At 33.9% G+C, this 9,479-nt stretch overlaps 1 pseudogene; it reads right to left on the bottom strand.

Moving 5' to 3' along the window:
- Nucleotides 1–715: 715 nt before the first annotated feature.
- LOC743267 (UDP-glucuronosyltransferase 2A2-like) lies at nucleotides 716–3,715 on the bottom strand (annotated as a pseudogene).
- Between the last annotated feature and the right edge of the window lie 5,764 nt (nucleotides 3,716–9,479).

Below are 9,479 nucleotides of genomic sequence, written 5' to 3'. Positions count from 1 at the left end.
TTTCACTGGCAGTTTTCAAGATTTTCTCTTTTCTGTGACTTTTTAAAGTTTGAGTTTAGCCATGTTTTCCACATTCCACTATGCATTGGGATCACCGAGACACCTTTTAACAATACAAAATCTTGGCTTTTGACAGATATTCTTTATTTATTAAGAGAAATGGGCATTGGTGTTGTTATAATCAAAACTCCCCTTTTTTTCATGTTTAGCAAAAGTTGGAAACTCCTGTCTTAATCAATCTGATACACACAAAATTTTTATATGTATAGTAGATACGTAAATTTTGCTTTCCTCTCAGATAACTCATGTAAACATTAGTCTCATTAAAAATCCTATTTTTCAATATTTCTTTCTTTGTTTTTCATGGGTTTTGGGACTCTAGGTTGGGAGTTCATAGAGAGAGAGGATAGCAACCCTGAGCAGATTCTTGGGAAAGGACGAAATGGTTAGGGCAGAACATATTGCAAACACAAGGCCAATTGGACTCTGATTGCTGCTGATCTCAAAACGCAACGCCAGACTGATGAAGAATGAAAGTCTTACAAGCAATAGCTCTTGAGTGGCAGGGAGTCTCATAAAGGACTTCAGAAAGCCCCAGAGTTTTAGAGTGGAAAATATGAAAATGAGGAGAAAGTAATGTGTTCTCTTTAAATTATCTGTGGATGAAATATTAACAAGATTGCTCCATTCTTGCCTTTCCCAAATTCGGAAACATCTATTTCCTCTTTTTCTTCTTTCCTATTTTACCAAATGTTCGACAGGAAATCAAACAAAGTTTTGTGACCAAAAATATAGCCGTTGCCACACAGACCAGCAAAACCACAATCACACCCAAAGAGTGGCACTGGTACTAGGAGAGGTTGTGTGCAGCTAGCCGAGGGTGCTTGGCTCCTTTGTGGTGCATGACAAACTCGATCCAGAAAACTGCTCAACCCAGGGGCTTTACAGGTCGATTATGGTGAATTTTTGATAATCTTATAGCATTCTCTTTATAACTGGAAAGCAAGAGCACATATGGAAAACAGAGTTTTGTTTTGTTTTCATTAAAAAGAAGTAGGTAAACCGTAGCATATGTTATACAAGGCAAAAGCTTGTTGAATAAAAGAATTATTTTTGTTGTGATATGAACTTCATTGGTTGCATAGCATTGAACAGATACGGTGGGGAAATTGAAAAAGACACATATTCTTAGCAGAATGGGGTAAAATGAAGACATAGAAAAATACTTAGTAAGCTGGTTGTTAATTTAAATCTACTGCTTCCAAGAAGGAGGATTGACACTCTATGAACTATCATTTCCAGGACTATTGCAATACTAAGATGATTATACCTGATGATATAATCATTGCAATACTAAGATAATGGCAATACTAAGATGATAATACCTGAGATTGAGAGGGAAGATCTTTTAAATAGTCTTCCAGTATGGCCCTAACATTTTCTAGTATGATATATAACATAATCAATGGTAGATAAGCCTTTTAAAGCAGTAATACTTACATAAGATTATTGATACCTGTTCTCAAAGACCTAAGCAAATCTGTACTTGTAATTGTATTCATGTTCATCTGCACAGCTGCTCCTTTGGCTTTCATGTGAGAGGTGTTGTCAAGATGATCACCAAACATAGGAAACTCCCACCATAGGGACTCCATGGTAAATAGCTTCATAGATCCCATTTATATCACCATGAGTGATAAAAGCTTTGGTTTGTGCATGACCTAGTTGGGAAACTGAATGAGAAGTATGGTTTTTATTATCATAATCTTAAAAGAATTTCAGAGACATGTAGGGAAAAAATCTTTGAAATAACTCACTGAAGAGGGCAGAATTTTCTACAAAAGTGAACAGAAAGGGCATCATTGCAAAAGAAATTTGTTTCTTAAGGAAAACAGGCAATAATTTATTTCTGCATTGCTTGAAACTTACCTTAAAAATAAAAGTAAGAATCAAAAAATATAATGACCAACAATTACTCAATTATATATACTTTAAAATTAAAGGTAAAATAACAAACTATAAATTTTAAATTTTTGTTAAATTTATTAGGTGTTAAACAGTTATTCAATTTTTCCCTTATGAAATTCCTCATTTTTACTATGTCATAATCTTATCATGAAGATCATTCTGGCATATCCAAACGTAGAGCTGAGTATTGGTTCCCAGTGCAGCTGGTTTCTTTCCTTTGAATCTCCATAAAACCTGAGGAAGAAAATGTATGCATTTCACAAGTTAAACCACAAGATAATAGCATTTTGAGTTTTCAGATCATTATAATTCATACAATCCACTTTATTTCAGATGATATTTGAGACAGGAGTATATAAGGGTCATATGTAATCACTGAAAAAAATAGTAAGACTGTTGACAGTCACCTCTTAAAAGGGTAGGTACCATTCAACTCTTGGGGTTACCATTTATTATTTTGTTTCCTGCAAACTCAAATCATCTAGGAGTGAGATTATAAAAATAACAAAAAAATAAAGCAGTGTTGGCTAATTTGTCAGCATATGGAAGTTCAGTTTCTTAAGGACACACAACTTCTGTGTAAATGTAAATCACTTGGCCATTCTAGCTCTATTATCAAATTTATAGTTTCCCAGAGACAAACATTGCTTTGGTTTTTGTCTGGTTTTGGGTAGTTGGTTGTCTTTTCTCTTCATGCCTCCTTCTCTCCTTTATTTCATTTATCTTTAATTAAAAAACAGAGAGGAGTTACCTATATTTCATTGTTGAAGGTTAAATTTTGTTTGTATTTGTATCTTAGTTCCATACTTTTTTCTTTCTAGAAACGTATATGAAAATCTCACACTTGAAAACAAAGGATTACATAGATACCCTGAACTCCCAAAAAGAGAATCTCATGACTAAAACCAATTTCACATTCCTATTTACCATACTTGCTTTTATTGAGTGTTTTGAAATTTAACTAAACATAAAATTAAAAAAAAAAAAACCTCTAGGCTGGTGTATAAATAGCACTAACTAAAGAGAGGAAAACTAGAATTACAGTAATAACAAAACTAATTGAATATCATAAAGAATTACATGCAGGTTGCTAGACTATAATATTAAAACCGTAATTGCCTTTTAACTATAGAAAACTCTAGTTCATTAGAAAGACTACATAAATTTAAGCTTCTACTTTTATGTTCAAATACATGGAATAGAGTTCGTATATAATCAAATATGTTGAGAATACTATTGAGCATGATTCTTCTCTTTCTTATATAATTCCCCAATTTGTATATTCCTTTGAGCTAGTGTATTTAAAAAGTTTCCTTTGGAGTCATCAGAATATGTCTCAAGATTTCAAATCCTGCAATGTGAAATAGGGACTTAATGCACTATTTTTATTTTATTATTAACAAATGACAAGCAAGAGATGTGTTTCTAAAGCAATAGAAAAGATCACTAGGCAAATAATCAGTTGTGTCCACATACACTACCGTAATGCTTTCCAAATTGTTACGTAAATCTAATGCCTGTTACGCAAATTGAAAAGTGAGATTCAAGTTCCAAATGGAAAGCCATACTTTCTCCATTGTGTGAATAGCTTCTTATAAGGATTGGAGGTTCTACTGACTTTTTGTGGAATCTGAGCCAGGGCGGAAGTGATAAGATAAACCTTTTCTTCTGTAAGGTTTTTTACAACTGACTCCAGAGAAAACACAACAACACCATCCTTATCAGAGCGCTGGAAAAATTCTTCCATTTCCTACAGAGAAAAAAATTTTCTTCATTATAAAGATGCAATGCCAAATAGAATAATACAGTTTACGCATACTTCTAAAATAAAATTTTGAAGTTGACATATATATAGTTGTATTGTCCCTATATTCTGAGATGCATTTTAGCATAGAAATGAGAAAGTTTGTGTTAGAAACATATGGCTTCAGTATATAATAATTATTTACTAGAAAAAGCACACAATCAGATAGTTATACAGAACATTTAAGTGAGAAATGTCCATCTTGTTTAATATTTGGTAGACATCAAATCCTAAAAACATAATGGTTAGTAAACTCATAAAACTATTTCAACAATATCAAGTGTCAATTTGTTGGCATTTTGTGATGTCAACAAAACAATAAAATTTTAAAAATCCAACATCAATTCCCCAACAAAAGTACAACTAGTAGCTATCCAAATACACAAATGCCACTCTGAATTCACCAGATCTCAATAGAGAAGGAGAAAACCCCAAGACTCACGGACATGACAAACTTATGATTGGTAAGATGAATAATTTTTGGGGGCTATACCAACCCCTTCCACACACAAAAATGACACCACTGTGAGATAACTTAATTTTACCTGCAGTTATTGAAATGGGAGGAGGGAATTTCAAGTGGACATATAATTTCTTCATGGGTCTGTAAATTTGGAGGGAAAGCCCACATTTGTCCCACCCCACAAGAGGTATTAAGAGTGTTCACAGGGCTGAACCACCTGGGGTAAATTTGAGACCAAAAGTGAGAGTAGTAATCACAGTGATTGGCCCACAGATCTTGGCGTCTGCTTTGTGTACCTAGCTACAGGGATGCCACACTGAGGAGTCTGACCAGAACCATAGCACTGCAGGAGGCAAGATCTAAGAGAAGGTCTGAATCTTTGACAAGATTTTTTACAATTCCCAGGGAGTCATGTGGATGGAGATTTTCCATGACTGGGAAACAAGTATAAGGTTTGAAATTAAGTTCCAATGATTGTTTAAATCTGTCGCAGACCTAGAAATCACTGCAAGTCTGGGTTTAAGTTCCAGTGCAGCATTTATGTTCAGATGCTCACAATAAGTCTCCCAAGACTGGAAAACAACATTAGAGCAAATATTGAGTTTTGGTGCAGTATTAAATTCTGGTGGCAAATATGAAGTCCTTGCCCAAACAAAAAGCAACTGGTGGCAAGGAATTAGATTCCAATAATAAATAGTAAAGGTTGAACAGCACAAGAATACACCTATAAGAGCTATACCATGTCAATATCTCTTTAAATATGGAAACAGCAATGTACAGATGAAAGGAAACAACACCGCTAAAAAACAACAGAACTCACCTAATGCAGTAGAAGAAATAAACATATATAACATTTCTGACAGAGAATTCAGAGCACATCTTTTTATAAAAGAGCTCAGGAAACACCAAAAATATAAATAGAAAGTTAAAACATCATTTGGAAAATATTTAAAGATCAAGAGGAGAAAAGTTGTTTTTTTTAATACATAAATTGAAAAAGCTTCAACTAGAATAGCTACAAAAATAGATGACTCAAATAAATGAAATAAGAGATGAAAAGGATACATAACAACTGATACACAAAAATACTAAGGATTATAAGAGACTATCATAAACAAGTACCTGCCAGCAAATTAAAAAATCCAAAGGATATAGACAAACTTTTAGAAATGTACAACAAATCAGGATTGAATTATGAAGAAACAGAAACATGAGTAGAGGAATAACGAGTAACAAAATTGAAGCAGCAATAAAAACTCCATAAAAATGTACTAATTTTATTCAAATTATTGAAAAATAAACCATTTTTCTAAAAATGTTTCTTCCGAAACATTAAGGAGAATTGAATGCTTTAAAAAATAGGGTTTTATGGCTGGGATAAGGATCACCTTGATAGCAAAACCAGAAAGAAAGAGCCAAAAAGTAAAAAAAAAAATAGAAAAATTCTGTAGGCCAATTTTTCTGATGAACATAGATGCAAAAATTCTCAGCAAATATTAGCCAATCAAATTCAACAGCACGTCAAAAAGATTATACACTATGATGAACTGGGATTTATCTCAGGGATGCAGGGAAGGTTAAACCTATGCAAACCCATAAATGTGATACATAACACCAAGAGAATTAAGAAAAAAATAATTTGTATGTCTTAAAAAAAATCTTCTAATATACAACAGAATGATTTTTAACACAAAATGCCATATAACCAACATAGGGTAAGCTTGAATGGAGAGTGACTGTCTAATGTGTATAAACATTCTTTTAGGTTGGTGACAGTTTTGGATCTAGATTGAAGTGATAGTTACACAATACTGTGAATGCCACTGAATTGTTCACTTCTAAATGGTTAAAATAGTACATGTTATTTTATGTAATTTTACCTCAAATATTAAAAAAAAAACATGTATACATGTAGCTGACCAAATTTTGCCCAGAGGACCCAATTGATTTGTCAACCCTTGGTTAATTAAATTATAAGAAATTTAATTCTGACATATTTAAAATAGCAAATGCTGTCATTTTTATCATTTACTTTTGAAAAATGATACTTTTAAAAATATATGAGGCAATTTAGGTAAGGACTCAAATCATTGTGGAAATTTTTCTGTCTAGTTAATAATTATTATAATTAATGCAAATTTAGTTTGCTACATATAGCACCTGTAGTGCTTTACCAAGTTAATGCATCCGGCCTTTCATCAGCCACATGAGGTAGATAATGGCGTTACTTCATCTCCGTTTCACTGATGGAGAAGTTGAGGCATAGAGGTGAGGCAACTTGCCAAACCCCACATAATTCTGTAGTGGTTTTGCAGGGACTTGAATCCAGGCTAACTGGATGCAGAGTGCAAGAGCTCTTAACCACCATGCTATGCTGACCTCCCTTTCTGAGTTTCAGTTATTTTCAAAATGCTACATTTGTAGTTTTCATTTTCTTGCCTCTATATTAATTGTATATTATTACGAATGTATAATTACATTTTTAGAAATATTTTAGTTATCTATCACTTCACAACCAACTACCCTCAAAAGTGGGGACTTTGAAAAACAATAAGCATTTTATTAGAACTCTCATAGCATGAGTGTTGGGTGGGCTCAGCCAGGTGGTTCATACAGAGTATTTCTCAGGTCGTTACTTTCATATGATGGCTGGGGATGTAGTCATCTGAAGGTCATTCATTCACATACTTAGTGATTGATGTCGAAAGACTGAAACTCCTTTTTGACTGAATAATCTTGACTTCCTAGTCTCCTCTGTGTGCCCCTCCCCAAACAGTCATTTATCATCAAGACTTTGGCTGTAATACAGGGCTCCACAGTGTACGGAGGAAGAAAAAGAGACAGAAGGACAGAGAGAGAGGAAGAAAGAGATATAAGTAAAAACAAAGACAGACAGACAGACAGAGACAAGGAGACAGACAGAGATAATATACTGCCTTTTCTAACATAGTCTTCAAAATTACGCTGTCACTTCTACCATATTTTCTTTGCTGAGACAGCCACAAGCCTTGCTAAAGTGCAAGGGCAGGGACCATGGTTTGATTAGAATGTCAAAGTATTTGCAGTCATGTCTCTAAATCACCGAAATATAAGCTGTTGAGTTAGTCAACAGAAGTCACTGTGTAACTAGCAAATTCATTATATATTGAAAATAGAAACACAGTAAAATCATAAAAGTTTGTGAATTTAAAAGTTTACAACTATTGAAACCTTTATTATGCATTGTAAAATATTTATTCATAGATATTTTAAATATAAAATAGGTTTCCTAAGAACAGGCGTCAAATTAATCATACGGCATAGAATACTGAGGTGATCCTAAGTGGCTCAATTCTTTCCCATTTATTCTACTGCAGACACATACACATCTACAAGAAAAAATGACATACAACAACATATATAGCCTAGTATAAAATGATGGAAGATCTAGGCATAGTGGTTCATGTCTGTAATCCCAACACTTTGGGAGGCCATGGTGGGCAGATCACCTGAGGTCAGAAGTTTGAGACCAGCCTGGCCAACATGATGAAACCCCATCTCTACTAAAAATACAAAAATTAGCCAGATGTCATGGCAGGCGCCTGTAATCCCAGCTACTCGGGAGGCTGAGGCATGAGAATTCTTTGAATCGGGGAGGCAGAGTTTGTAATGAGGTGAGATTGTGTCCCTGCACTTCAGATTCCACATTAGAGTAAAAACAAACAAACAAACGAACAAAAAATGAAGGAAGGATGTTTACCGATTGTTAAAATCAGAGGGAATTCTGTGAATAGATGCTTGTAAGAGCTGTGACAAAGTGACTTTTGGGAGGAAAACTAATGAGACATAGTCTCTAGAAGCAGGGAACAAAATTTACTCTACAGGATGCAGTGACATCCTGTTAAAAAATAAGTAGGGAAAAAATGTGTGGAACTAGAGATCTCCCTAGACTGCAGCAGAGACAATTGAAAAAATTGTGAAGGGATGCTCTTACAATACAGAACATGAGGGATGTTGCAGAAAGCAAAACCTGTTGAAGATTTCCCCAAGAAAACTACATGAGAAACTAAGCAGTCATACACAATTGGAAGATTTGCACTCAAGGATTCTAGATAGAGGAAACGATCAGAATGAGATTTTGATTTTCGATTTTTATATTTATTTTTTAAGGCCTTGCTCAGTCTTCCAGGTTGGAGTGCAGTGGTGTGATCATGGCTCACTTCAGCCTCAACTTACTAAGCTGAAGTGGTTCTCTCACCTCAGCCCCCTGTGTAGCTGGGACCACAGGTGCATGTCACCATGCCCAACTAATTATTTTATTTTTTGTAGTGATAAGCTCTTGTTGTGTTGTCCATGCTGATTTCAAACTCCTGGGCTCAAACAATGCTCTCATTTCAGCATCCCAAAGGGTTGAGATTACAGATGTGAACCACCGTAACGTTACAAAAATATTTTTAAATAAGCATGATTCAAATGTTCAGAGATGAAAGAGTCACTAACATAAAACAAGAATGGGATGAGGTGAGGATGAATACAAAAATAATTAGATATTCTTGAAATCAGAAATGTGCTCCCTAATTATATGAAATGTTGTTTGATTACATAAAATAAAGTGGAACTGAATGATTGACTGGTACAGCCCCCAAGAATAATCACTTAATGATCTCGAAATTACCAGTAAACTGATTAAAATATAAAAGTATTGCTTGTTAACACCTTCTGTTAAAGCTTTCCTGATTAGTTTTTCTTCCAAAGCTCTCTAGTTTCTAGTTGTTTTCTTGGTCTTAACTATCCATTATATGCTTTGTTAAAGTATTTATGCCCTGTTTCAATGTGATTGTCTCAATTTTTATTTCATTCTATCCTACCTCTTGCAATCTGCATGTCTTCATTATTATTGATCAATCCAACTGCAAAGTTCACCTTATCTAAGGATTATTCATTAATTTTTACTTGTTTATCTGATCTTTATTAATTTTGTCTCTTTGCCAGTCACTCTGAGCCATGGTCATGATGACTTAGGATTCTGGATCTCTTATGAATAATAAATGTATCCTTAATGAAGTCTCTATACTAAAGAAGAATCTAATGAAAAATATCACTTGAAAAAATGAGTGCAGTACGTGAACAAAGTTCTGACTAGATCATAAACACAAAAAGTGATTAATCAGTTTATTATTTAGGGACTAACAATGAAATCAATTATATATCTTCATATACTTTGAATTGGAAAAATTAATATTTATCATAGGTAAAGCACCAAAT

The sequence above is a fragment of the Pan troglodytes genome, chromosome 3, assembly GCF_028858775.2.
Source record: "Pan troglodytes isolate AG18354 chromosome 3, NHGRI_mPanTro3-v2.0_pri, whole genome shotgun sequence".
Taxonomy (NCBI): Eukaryota; Metazoa; Chordata; class Mammalia; order Primates; family Hominidae; genus Pan; species Pan troglodytes.
The sequence above is the reverse complement of the archived record's forward strand: the minus strand, read 5'-3'. Positions and strand labels throughout refer to the sequence as shown.